General features: G+C 36.8%; 1 non-coding gene across 1 annotated transcript; it reads right to left on the reverse strand.

Annotated features, from left to right (window-relative positions):
• Nucleotides 1–4,640: 4,640 nt before the first annotated feature.
• Trnal-aag (transfer RNA leucine (anticodon AAG)) lies at nt 4,641–4,722 on the reverse strand. Its single transcript has one exon. It is a non-coding gene; the product is annotated as a tRNA-Leu (tRNA).
• Between the last annotated feature and the right edge of the window lie 9,473 nt (nt 4,723–14,195).

Consider the following 14,195-nt stretch of genomic DNA (forward strand, 5'->3'; position numbering starts at 1 on the left):
ATTTTTTAAATAATATTTTTGAAGGGCTATTAGTGCTCTAGGCGTGGATTTTTTAAATAATATTTTTGAAGGGCTATTAGTGCTCTAGGCGTGGATTTTTTAAATAATATTTTTGAAGGGCTATTAGTGCTCTAGGCGTGGATTTTTTAAATATTTTTGAAGGGCTATTAGTGCTCTACGCATGGATTTTTTAAATAATATTTTTGAAGGGCTATTAGTGCTCTAGGCGTGGATTTTTTAAATAATATTTTTGAAGGGCTATTAGTGCTCTAGGCGTGGATTTTTTAAATAATATTTTTGAAGGGCTATTAGTGCTCTAGGCGTGGATTTTTTAAATAATATTTTTGAAGGGCTATTAGTGCTCTAGGCGTGGATTTTTTAAATAATATTTTTGAAGGGCTATTAGTGCTCTAGGCGTGGATTTTTTAAATAATATTTTTGAAGGGCTATTAGTGCTCTAGGCGTGGATTTTTTAAATAATATTTTTGAAGGGCTATTAGTGCTCTAGGCGTGGATTTTTTAAATAATATTTTTGAAGGGCTATTAGTGCTCTAGGCGTGAATATTTTTGAAATTTATTTTTTATTTGAATGTGTAAATATTCCCCAAAACGGATCACATATTCCCCCCACTAGTTATTCTTATTTTCTAACGACCAATAACGAACGCATGTTCACACACTTCCCTTCCCAAAAAAATGATGATCACCTCCTCGAAGAACAAATTTTCAATTAAAAAATGACATAAATTAAAAAAATTTACACTATTTTTGACATCTCTCGGCTGTGATGACGACAACAACAACACCAGCTACAAAGAATGGGGTGTCAGTAGCCAAAATTCAATATTACAACAAAAATAAAAGAACAATAATAAAAATCTGTCCAAAAAAGATCAATAGAATATGAGATGAAAAATCCCGAACACACACTTGAGCCCACATGGATCAATGAAAGTGAATAGAGTCAAAAATATAGAAAAAAAAACCCCATGAAGAAAATTCGAAATATTGAAAAAATTCATACGCATTCACTACAAAAAATATCGAACAAAAGAGCAGGGTAGTCCATCCATCGGCACGAAAATTAGAACAATATGTTGTAATGGAAGAAAGGTAAAAACTTAAACACATCTATAAGACCAAACGGCCGACCTACCGGCTGACTGACTTACTTAGTGATAGGGGAAAAATGGAATGTAAATTGAAAATCGATTTTCTATGTTCCAAATTTGTTGTTGTCGTTGTTGTTGCAGTGTGTGGTGATTGTTTGGTAGAGGTAGGTGTGGTGGTGGTTCTAACAACAATTTTCTAGGGAGGCTTTGTAATAGAATGTTGTTGTATTTGTTATCTAATATTTATTAGGGTGTAACCCAAATTTTTATTTAAAATGGTTTCATGGACTATCTGAGTTATAGGCGTGGATTTTTTAAATAATATTTTTCAAGGACCATCAGAGCTCTAGGCGTGGATTTTTTAATTGATGTTTTTCAAAGACCATCAAGCTCTAGGAGTGGATTTTTTAAATAATATTTTTCAATGGCCATCAGAGGTATAGACGTAGATTTTTATATTATAATTTTCAGTGACCATCAGAGCTATAGGCGTGAATTTTTTAAAAAATATTTTTGAAGGGCCATCAGAGCCATAGGCGTGGATTTTTTAAATAATATTTTTCAATGGCCATCAGAGCTACAGGCGTGGATTTTTTAAATTATATATTTCAGTGGTCATCAGAGCTACAGGCTTGGACTTTTTAAATAATATTTTCAATGACCATCAGAGGTATAGGCGTGGATTTTTTAAATAATATTTTTCAAGGACTATCTCAGCTATGGGCGTGGATTTTTTAAATAATATTTTTCAAGGACTATATCAGCTATAGGCGTGGATTTTTTAAATAATATTTTTCAAGGACTATCTCAGCTATAGGCGTGGATTTTTTAAATAATATTTTTCAAGGACTATCTCAGCTATAGGCGTGGGTTTTTTAAATAATATTTTTCAATGACCATCAGAGCTATAGGCGTGGATTTTTTAAATAATATTTTTCAATGACCATCAGAGCTATAGGCGTGGATTTTTTAAATAATATTTTTCAATGACCATCAGAGCTATAGGCGTGGTGTTGTTTTATTTTTCTCATTTCCCCTTGTAAATATTTCCGATCATCTGCCCATTACACCCCAATAAACCATCAACGCAAGAATCTGCGTATACCTCATAGCATGGTTAGAACACTTTTTCAAAAGGCACCTCTAATTTTCTCGCTCTCTTTCTATTACAAACTATCCTCTCTATCTCTATCACACTTACACACAGCGACGGCGGAACCTCTGTTCAGGGTTGATGGTGGTGCTGCTCGTTAAGTGTGTAATTCACTTTGTCTAGCTATAAAGATCGATAAACGCCAGACAAACGTTTAGAACGATGAATGGACACACGGCTTGCTGGCTAACTGTTTATTAGAACGCCCCCGCAATGTTTTCTATCTCTTGAAAGAAAAAAACACAAGAAACTAATAATAGATTGATTTACATTTCTTCACACCATTACATTACCTACCGAACCGACCGGCAATAGTCAGTGTACTACATTGTGTTTGTGCACATGTGTTGGATATCTCGAAAATGCAGATACATATTGGAAAGAGCGTACATACGTGCGGATGTTTGAATGACTGCAATTCAAAAATCCATCCATTCATAGTTACAAATTGAGTACACAAGATACATACAAACATACATGTATGTCGTACATCGAGATACATTCAAACATTCGTGAGTCGTCGAGAGTCAAGGGTACTAGAATTAATGAGTAAATTCTAATAAGAATATATTTTGGATTGTTTGGAACATGATGAAGAAGAGAAATTATAATGAACGCAAAATGGTGTTTATTGGCCTTATTAAGGTTAATGTTTTTTTTATCGAAATAGAATATTTAGGTTAAATAAACAAGGAAGCAGGGGTATGACCTTAACTTCGGAATTGAAGAAATCGATTAATAATTTGAAGTGATTAATGGGGAATTAATTCAATTTTCGTAAATTTTAATACAATTTTTCAATATTTCAAGGTTTTAGAATTTAAGTTATGAGAACATCGGAAATTTTGAAATAGACTTTTAGAAGGGTCATAAGAGCTATAAGCGTTGATTTTTTTAATAATATTTTCGCGTGGATTTTTTAAATAATAGTTTTAAAGGGGCCTTCAGGGTAATAAGCGTGAATTTTTAAAATAATATTTTGAAGGACTATCGAAGCAATAAGCGTGGATTTTTTAAATAATATTTTTGGAGGACTATCAGAGCTATAAGCGTGGATTTTTTAAATAACATTTTTGAAGGACCACCTTGGACTTTTTAAATAATATTTTCGAAGGACCATCAGAACTACCATCAGATCTATAAGCGAGGATTTTTTAAATAATATTTTTAAAGGATTTTCTGTGTTATAAACGTGCATTTTTTAAAGACTATTTTCGAAGGACCAACAGAACTATAAGCGTGGATTTTTTAAATAATATTTTTAAAAGGACCTGTCAAGAGATATAGGCGTGGATTTTTTAAATAACATTTTTGAAGGACCTTCAGATCTATAGGCGTGGATTTTTTAAATAATATTTTTCAAGTATCATAAGAGCTATAGGCGTGGATTTTTTAAATAATATTTTTCAAGTATCATAAGAGCTATAGGCGTGGATTTTTTAAATAATATTTTTCAAGTATCATAAGAGCTAAGAGATTTTTTTTTAAATAACCTGACCTATAAATAAAATATTTTTTTCAAGGGCTTTGTTATTTATAAAAAATAAAAATTAATAATAAAAATATTTTAGAAGACCTATTTAACCTATAAGCGTGGATTTTTAAAAGGACCAATCAGCGTGGATTTTTTAAACGCAAAAATCGTGAACTTCTTAAATAATTTTTTGGATTTTAAAAAATAATATTTTTGAAGCCTCTTCAAAGAGTTGTTGTAAACGGACAGAAATTCGGGGAGTGTTTAAAGACGATTGAGGTGTCGGATATCTTTATAGAAGAGTTGAAGGTCCCGGGAGCCATAATAGGAGACTTAAGGCTTAGAGAACTGTTAGAAACTAGCTGGAGGGAGTTTTTATAAACACAAGAGCGAGGAAGTCTTAAAAGACAAATTAAAGGCGAGATAGTTTTCATAAGGCAAGGGTGTTTTTACAGATGAGCTGAATTGGGACGAGCTAAAGTAAGTCCTAATGGAAGAGTTGAAAGGAGTCTTTACAGACCAGTGGAGGCGAGTCTCTATAGACTTTTATGAACGAGCACAAGCTGACTAGCTGAAGCCAGACTCTATAGACGACGCGAAGTGAGCTGAAGGGAATCTTTATAGACGAGCTGGAGACTTAAAAATTGTTTTAGTCCCCCTAAAAGGAAAATTAAATACGACATGAGCGGATATTTTATATACGACTGAAAGAAGTCTTGAACAAAGCAGAGTGTGTTTCTACACAAACTGGGGAGATAAAGGAAGCCTATAGAGACGAGTTTAATGAGTGAGTAGGGAATCTCTATAGGTGACATGTAGGGAATCTTTATACACCCTCTAAAGGTGGACTTTATAGCCAACCCATAGGAATGCCAAAAAATGATTGATTTTTACTACAACATGGCAGCGGTGGGATTCGAACCCACGCCTCCGAGGAGACTGGTGCCTTAAACCAGCGCCTTAGACCGCTCGGCCACGCTACCGTAACGAATGTGCTATCATTTACAAAATTCTCCGCACAATTACCAAATGGGAAATTATTTTTAGATTTCCATTTGGATATCTACACCTCGTTAACAGTCGCGCGAAAGGCGAGAAAGTGTCATATATTTATTTATTTGTCTATTTCGTTTGTTTTTGTTTACGTATTATAAACATTTGAAATATATACTCCCACGCACATGCATAATACGTTCTCAATATCCAAATGTCCAGAATGTGGGGCAGCCATAATAATAATCGCATCACGATTTTCTTTTTGTTGGCTTCCAATGAGAGGAGAATGGAAATTTTGTGAAAAAAATCGAATGGAAATTGTTAGGGAAATTTCTAAGGTAGAGGGAAGGAATTTGGAAGCCTTTATTTAAAGGGAAATTAAAGGATAAGTCCTCGATTTCCTAAGGCTTCATTTTTGTGTGAGGTAAAGTTATAGTTTTATTTAAAAGGCTAGTCTTTTCAAAAGGTCTGTTCTTCCTAGGCATCGTCACAGGATAGGAAGCACTTCAAATGACTGTCTTGTCCTTAGAAAAATTAAAAGTATCTTATTTCACCTTAGTTTCAAACGGATGACGCTTAAAGACTTGATTGTGAGGTTTTGGCCTTGAACAATTGTCATGTTTGTAACATAATTCCAATATCGCAATTTAATTCTCTTTTTAAACGACAAGCTGGGGGGTGTCTCCATAGAGGAGCTGAAGGGAGTCTCTATGGAGGAGGTGAAAGGAGTCTTTATAAACGAGCTAAAAAAGGTCTTTGTAGACGACCTAAACGCAGTCTTTATAGACGAGCTGAGGGGAGTCCCTATAGAAGGTAGGAGTTGAAGGTAGTCTCTGTTGGAATCTCTATAGAAGAACTGAAGGGAGTCCTTATAGACGAGCTGAAGAAAGCCTGAAGTTTTCTTCATAGACGAGCTAATGGGAGTTTTTATAGATAAGCTGAAGGGAGTATTTATAAAGGAGCTAATGGGAGTTTTTATAGACGAGCTGAAGGGAGTATTTATAGACGAGCTGAAGGGAGTCTTTCATAGACGAGCTGAAGGGAGTCTTTCATAGGCGAGCTGAAGGGAGTCTTTCATAGACGAGCTCAAGGGAGTCTTTCATGGACGAGCTCAAGGGCGTCTTTCATAGACGAGCTCAAGGGAGTCTTTCATAGACGAGCTCAAGGGAGTCTTTCATAGACGAGCTCAAGGGAGTCTTTCTAGACGAGCTCAAGGGAGTCTTTCTAGACGAGTTCAAGGGAGTCTGTCTAGACGAGCTCAAGGGAATCTTTCATAGACGAGCTGAAGGGAGTCTTTCATAGGCGAGCTGATGAAAGTCTTTATAGAGTCTTTAGAGTAGAGAGTATTTATAGACGAGTCAATGCGAATCTTTATATGCGAGCTGAAGGATGTCTTTATGGGTGAACTAAAGGGCCTCTATAGACGAGCTGATGGGAGTAGTTTTTAACGAGCTAAAGTGAGCCTTTATAGACGAACTGGAGGGAATCCCTATACAAGCTGAACTGGTTCTTCACAATTTTTTGCAATAGTACAAACACTGGGCCCTCTTCTATGTTTGAGTTGAACCCATATGCCGATGACGTCAATAGGAAATCATTATTTTTTCTTGAGATCATTGAATACAATATTTATTTCCGACTTCAGATATCAGGTTTTTGAAATATTAATGTTAATATTTTTTTGAGGTGCGCCCAATGTTTCAAAAACCTCGTGCATGATATCTGCAGTGTGCAGGTCTTTTTTTCGAACTGGTCACTCAACAACTTTTTCAATAATCTCTTTAAACAATGAGACCACCATTCTATGTTCTCACTTGTTCTACTACTGAGTACGAGAAGAAACACACAAATCAAACACCAATGCATTATAACGGCATCGAAAATGCACAATAATAACAACAACAATTCAAGATTTACAAATACAACAACAAAAATTACCAATCTTATTAGATCATATAAACAAAACGAAAAAAAATAAATAAACAACAAAGAAATACAACGTAGAACCAAATTTTATTGAGCGAAACCAAAAAAAAATCTAGAGAGCCATTCAGTCAGCCAGCCAACCAACCAATCAGCAACATCCGCATAGATTTCAAATTAATTTCGGACGACATTAACAAAAAAAACCAAGAAATTTATGGCTGCACAAATGGCGAAAATCCAATAAAGAAAGTCCAACACAAAAACAAAACAAACAAAAAATCCCACAACCGATTTGGGCCGAAATCGTATAAAAATTTAAATGTCAGGCATTCGTTTGACATCAGTTGTGAAAGTGTGAAAATTCTTGATATGAAACCAAACAAAACAATGATCGATCGATTTTGAACTACTTCTTTTAGTTTTGGAATTGTTTTCGTAGAATCGCATTTTGCCAAATGAGTGGGTGGGCTATTGGGGGATGGGTATGTGTGTTTAAAAATATGTCAATATTTCTATTTGGTGGGTGAATATAAAACGTTTTGTGATTTTTGGCATTAAAAAACAACAACAGTATGATTATGTTGTTGCAGACAAAATTTGTTTATAAATATTTTATTTATGACAAAAGTTGTCCGCTAATATTAAAAATTCAATATTTTATTAGGTTTAGTGACGAAAATAAAAAAGAAAGCCAAAAGAAAAGAGATGGTTGGAGTCTTTATAGACTAGATAAAGGGAGTCTTCATCGACGAGCTGAAGGGAGTCTTTTCATAGACGAGCTGAAGGGAGTCTTTTCATAGACGAGCTGAAGGGAGTCTTTTCATAGACGAGCTGAAGGGAGTCTTTTCATAGACGAGCTGAAGGGAGTCTTTTCATAGACGAGCTGAAGGGAGTCTTTTCATAGACGAGCTGAAGGGAGTCTTTTCATAGACGAGCTGAAGGGAGTCTTTTCATAGACGAGCTGAAGGGAGTCTTTTCATAGACGAGCTGAAGGGAGTCTTCCATAGACGAGCTGAGAGAGCATATTTAGACGAGCTGAGAGAGTATTTATAGACGAGCTGAGAGAGTATTTATAGACGAGCTGAGAGAGCATTTATAGATGAACTGAAAAGAGTCTTTATAGACGAGCTCAATGAAGTCTTTATAGATGAGCTGAATGAAGTCTTTATAGACGAGTTGATGGGAGTCTTTAGAGACGAGCTGAGGGGATTCTTTCATAGACGAGCTGAGGGGAGTCTTTAGAGACGAGCTGAGGGGATTCTTTCATAGACGAGCTGAGGGGGTGTTTCATAGACGAGCTGAATTCATATACAATCTGAAGAGGGTCTTTCATGGAACATCTGATGAGGGCCTTTAATGGATGACCTGAAGTGGGTGGGTCTTTCTGGAAGAGTTGGATGTTTATAGGCCAGTTGGAGGTTGTCGTTATAATTTAGCTGAATGGTGTCCATATTGAAAGGTTTATTGACGGTCTGATGCAGTACTTATAGAATGGTTGGAGCAGTCTTTATATAACAGATTACTTACATACCTACTTACTTAGATGGTTTATGACAGAACAGTTGTTCCATAAGCCGTACTTAAAAAGATCGGTTTGCGTCGGTTTTGTGCGCATCTCATCCAATTTGAAAGACCATTTTCCGAGATGTTGTCTTCTATTTGATCTTCCCATCGGATTAGTGGCCTACCCCTTCTACGTAAACCATCACTTGGCCGCTTTTATATGCCTTTTGAGCTGGAGCATATTCATCAGCCTACCCAACGTAGTCGCTGCAGCTCGATCCATCTGACTATGTCGATGTCCGAGAATAGATGTGATAGCTCATGATTTATTCGACGGCGATATTCATCATAAACGCAGACCGGCCGATAGATCTTCGGAGAAATTTTCTCTCAAACACTCCAAGAGCGGCCTCATCTGTTTGCACCAGTACCCATGCTTCAGATTCATACAACAGCACGGGTAATATCAGCGTCTTGTAGAGTGTGAGGAGTTTGGTCTGGCGGGAGGTGGCCTTGTTTCTGAACTGCTTACATAGACCATAGTAGCATCTGTTGGTCATCACAATCCTTTTCCGAATTTCAAAACTGATGTCATTCGTTTTATTTATGGCGGTACCAAGGTATATAAAGTCTTTAACTACATCGAAGCTGTAGTTTTCAAGTTCCACAGTTGGTCCGAGTCTACTGGACGTCTTGCGTGTTGATACCATCAGCTTGGTCTTCTCGCCGTTTACTTTGGCAGACTCTTTTTCAATTTGTTCAAAGGTGGCTGTTACCGCTCACAATGTTCGACCCATTATATCGATGTCATCGGCGTAGGCGAGTAACTGGTGTTATTTGGTGTACAGAGTGCCATTTCTGTCCACCTTTGCGTCTCGTATGATCTTTTCCAGTAGGATGTTAAAAAGATCACACGACAAACTGCCACCTTGTCTGAATTCTTGTTCGCTATTGAATGCCTACTTTAACTGCTGACATTGTACCAGTTACAGTTATCCTGCATAGCCGTATTAATTTTGCAGGAATGCCAAACGCAGACATGCCTTTAAACACCTCTGAACGGATAGGCCTGTCAAATGCGGCTTTATAGTGGACGAATAGATGGAATGTGTCGATGTGTTTTTCGTGTTTTTTTTTTCAGGATTTGGCGCAGAGTAAAAATCTGGTCAATGGTGGATTTGCCAGGCCTGAAACCGTATTGGTATGGTCCAATAATGTCATTGACTATTGGCTTCAGTCGTTCACACCGTACGCTGGAGAGTACTTTATATGCGATGGAAAGGAGACTTATTTCTCTATAGTTGGCACATGATGTCTTGTCCCCTTTTTTATGCACGGGACACAGGATGCTGAGGTTCCAATCATCGGACATACATTACTCTAGCAAAATTTTACAAATTAACTGGTGCATTCTCCCGATCAGCATCTAGCCACCGGTCTTGAATAGTTCGGCTGGTAATCCATCGGCACCTGCTGCTTTATTGTTCTTCACCCGATTAATTGCTACTCTGACCTCATCTTCGCTAGGAGATATTCACTCTATACCGTCATCTCTTATTGGTTCGGGGGTATCTTCTTCACCGAATGCTCCTTCCAGATCCTCAGCATGCTATATGTATATGTCACCAGGTTTCCATCTTCATAAGATCAGAAATTTGTATGGGTTACTTCAGGCAACTTTTCACGTTTTAAGGGGTCGGGGGTCTTATAAATCTGGTTTCTAGATGAACTGAAGTTATGGGCTGAGTGGAACCTTATGAAATCCCAAAAAGAGGAACATAAGCAATAGCAAGGAGATTTTATAGTCTAAATGAAATCGATATTTTTTATAGATGGGTGAAGCAGGAAAACTCGTTGCTCAAACAAAAAGCCTTGGAATTTGTTATAGGAAACCCGAAAGACCAGCGCGTCTTTATAGGTGAGTTGAAGATTCAGGGAGTATTTATAGTTGAAATGCAGGCTAGCTGCATATTTTATAAGTAGAGGCATTTATGGTCATTTGACATTTTTATAAAAAACATCAAACGGGGACCACAGATATGTATATAGGCGTCCTGAATTTTGGAAGCATATATACACAATTTATTGGCGAACTGATGGTCCAGGGAGAATTTATGGAGGTGGTGAATGTCCTATAAAAAATGCCTTATAGGCGATCGATAGAACCAAAGAGAACCAATATAAGGAGCTTAAATTCCGGGAGTCTATCTAGGTAAGCTGAAGATTCAAGGAATTTTTATAGGCACACTAAAGGGACGAAGAATTTTTATATGTGATCTACAGTTGCAGGAATTAAAGTTGAAAATCTAGGTGAACTTTAATAGCGAAATAAAGGTCAATATAGTCCTTTGTGGCGGACTGAAGTTCCACAGAATCTTCTTAGATGAGTTTCTGGCCAAGAAATTACATTTTTACATTTTTTTATTTAGATTTTAAGGCCAGTGGGTCTTTGTAGATAAATCGAAAAGATATTTGATGGATGTACGACATTTATTTACAAATAGTTTTCTTTTCTCACAACCCACTCTGAAAATCTGTTAAAAATCGTAAATGTCAGTTGTAAGTATTGAACAAGTGAATAAGCGTTAAGTTCGGCCGGGCCGAACTTTGGATACCCTCCACCATAGATACACTGACAGGTACTAGAAATGAAAATATAGGGAACATACCAAAAAGTGGACCTATACCGACGTTTCTATGTAAACTATAATACAAATTTCAGAAATTTTTAATGGATAATTATACCCTCAGCCTTATGGCTAATGAGGGTGTACAAATTTACACCGTGAAAATGTGCCTCATCGAAATATTGGTTCTAGACCCCATGTTTCTTTGGACCAAATCCGTTTCAGAAAATTTACATTTCATCCAAACTTTGCCAATCTTATTATTTCTTCCAAACTTAGTTCGAAGGCTAGGTTTAAATACGGGTTATAGTTCATATAGAGTTCGTTATCGAACCTTACGTTCTAGTTTTCTATTTCGATATCCTCCACAGGTGATATAGTTACAACAGAGTCTTAGAACCAAACCCAAAACGCGGAACAAATTGCATAACTATTTTAATATAAACCAGTAAGGAAAGTAGTAAAGTCGGACAGGGCCGACTATATGATACCCTTCACCACTATGAGTATATTAAACAGGGCTAATACCATGAAATTGGATGAAATAAAATATGTGATATTTATCTAAATGTGAATCGACTTAGATCTATCCATAAACATGTCATTCGTTTGTTACAATGGGACAAACGTATGTAAATCGACTTCAAAAAAATATCAATAGATCATCCGTTGGGCTATGTCTGTACTTCTAGAAAACGCAACTACGTAATTCTATGCTCAATTTTATATGTTGTGCAAAATTTGATGCCAATCTGACTAACATGAGGAATTTGATGCCCAATTTACTTAAAATCGGGTGAAAATATATATGGAAGCTATATCCAAATATGAACCGATTTCAACGAAACTAATCACAGGTTAGGTTACACTAATTTCAGTAAGTTTTGTTCCTAGCAGCCATATATTGGTCCCTTGGTGCGTCAATTTCTTAAAATCAATCTATAATATATGGAAGCTCTATCTAAATGTCAACCGATTTTCACAAAAACTTGGCACACATCATTCTGTACTAAATTCAGTACGCCAAATTTCGTGCAAATCGAAAGATATATGTGGACTTTGGTGCACCATTTACATGAAATCGGACGAAACTATATATGGGAGCTATATCTAAATCTGGACCGATTTTCACGAATCTTGCCAGATATCATTCTAGACCCAAATGATTAGGCTGTACCAAATTTCGTGCAAATCGAAAGATATATAGGGACTTTGGGGCACCATTTACATTAAATCGGACGAAACTATATATGGGAGCTATATCTAAATCACGACCGATTTTCATGAAACTTGGCAGATATAATTTTAGGCTTAATTCAGTACGTTATGCACAATTTCGGGCAAATCGAAAGATATATAGGGGCTTTGGGGCACCATTTACATGAAATCGGACGAAACTATATATGGGAGCTATATCTAAATCTGGACCGATTTTCACGAAACTTGCCAGACATCATTCTAGACCCAAATGATTAGGCTGTACCAAATTTCGTACAAATCGAAAGATATATAGGGACTTTGGGGCACCATTTACATAAAATCGGACGAAACTATATATGGGAGCTATATCTAAATCGGGGCCGATTTTCTCGAAACTTGGTAGACATCATTCTAGACCCAAATGATTAGGCTGTACCAAATATCGTGCAAATCGAAAGATATATAGGGACTTTGGGGCACCATTTACATTAAATCGGACGAAACTATATATGGGAGCTATATCTAAATCAGGACCGATTTTCATGAAACTTGGCAGATATCATTTTAGACTCAATTCAGTACGTTATGCACAATTTCGGGCAAATCGAAAGATATATAGGGACTTTGGGGCACCATTTACATGAAATCGGACGAAACTATATATGGGAGCTATATCAAAATCTGGACCGATTTTCACGAAACTTGCCAGACATCATTCTAGACCCAAATGATTAGGCTGTACCAAATTTCGTGCAAATCGATAGATATATAGGGACTTTGGGGCACCATTTACATAAAATCGGACGAAACTATATATGGGAGCTATATCTAAATCGGGGCCGATTTTCTCGAAACTTGGCAGACATCACTCTAGGCTTAATTCAGTACGTTATGCAGAATTTCGTACAAATCAAAAGATATATAGGGACTTTGGGGCACCATTTACATGAAATCGGACGAAGCTATATATGGGAGCTATATCTAAATCTGGACCGATTTTCACGAAACTTGGCAGATATCATTCTAGGCCTAATTGATTTGCCTGTACTAAATTTCGTGCAAATCGAAAGATATATAGGGACCGTTTCCATTAAATCGGGCGAAAATATATATGGGAGCTATATCTAAATCTGAACCGATTTTTCCCAATGTCAATAGGGTTCGTCCTTGGGCCAAACAAATGAACTGTGCCAATTTTCATCCATATCGGATCATAAATGCGACCTGTACTTTGCTCACAAAAATACATGGACAGACAGACAGACGGACAGACGGACGGACATGCATAAACCGACTTAAAAAGTGATTCTATGCATATTCTCAAAAGGAACCATGGGTATATCTCGTTTCCTTTTGCCTGTTACAAACATATGCACAAAGACATAATACCCTGTACCACAGTGTGGTGAAGGGTATAAAAAGGGGTTATATGGGGACTACCCCAAAAAGGGGGTGCATATTAAAATTTTTTGTAGAGAAATTTGTTACCATATTCGACTACAAAATACCAAATTTCAGCGAATTCGGTTGAAAAACGTGCTCAAGAACCTCAAAATAGGGAAAATTGGGGGTACCCTTATATGAGGGCTACCAGAAAAATTGGACCTATATCTATAATTTTTGGTGGAGATCATTGGCACCCAATAGGAACCAAATGTACCAAATTTCAGCGAAATCGGTTGAAAAACGCGCTCAAGAACCCCAAAATACCGACATTTTGGGGGTACCCTTATATGGGGGCTATCCGAAAAAATGGACCTATATTTATAATTTTTAGAGGGGAGATTTGCTACCCAATAAGAACTCGAAGTACCAAATTTCAGCGAATTCGGTTGAAAAGCACGCTCAAGAACTTCAAAATACCGAAAATTGGGAGGTACCCTTATATGGGAGCTATGCCTAAACGTGGACCGATATAGCCCATCATCGAACTTGACCTGCCTGCAGACAAAAGACGACTCTATGCAAAATTTTGGGGCTCTATCTCAATTCGTTTAGACGCTAGAGTGATTACAACAGACAGACAGACAGACGGACATACGGACATTGCTAGATCGTCATAGAATTTTGCGCTGATCAAGAATATATATACTTTATAGTGTCGGAAATGATTATTTCGATGAGTTACAAACGGAAAAACAAAATTAATATACCCTCCATACTATGGTGGAGGGTATAAAAACAATACCCATCCATGTTAGCAA

Source organism: Musca vetustissima, unplaced genomic scaffold, assembly GCF_032173495.1.
Source record: "Musca vetustissima isolate MV318-11 ecotype Yass unplaced genomic scaffold, APGP_CSIRO_Mvet_v1 utg29023, whole genome shotgun sequence".
NCBI lineage: Eukaryota > Metazoa > Arthropoda > Insecta > Diptera > Muscidae > Musca > Musca vetustissima.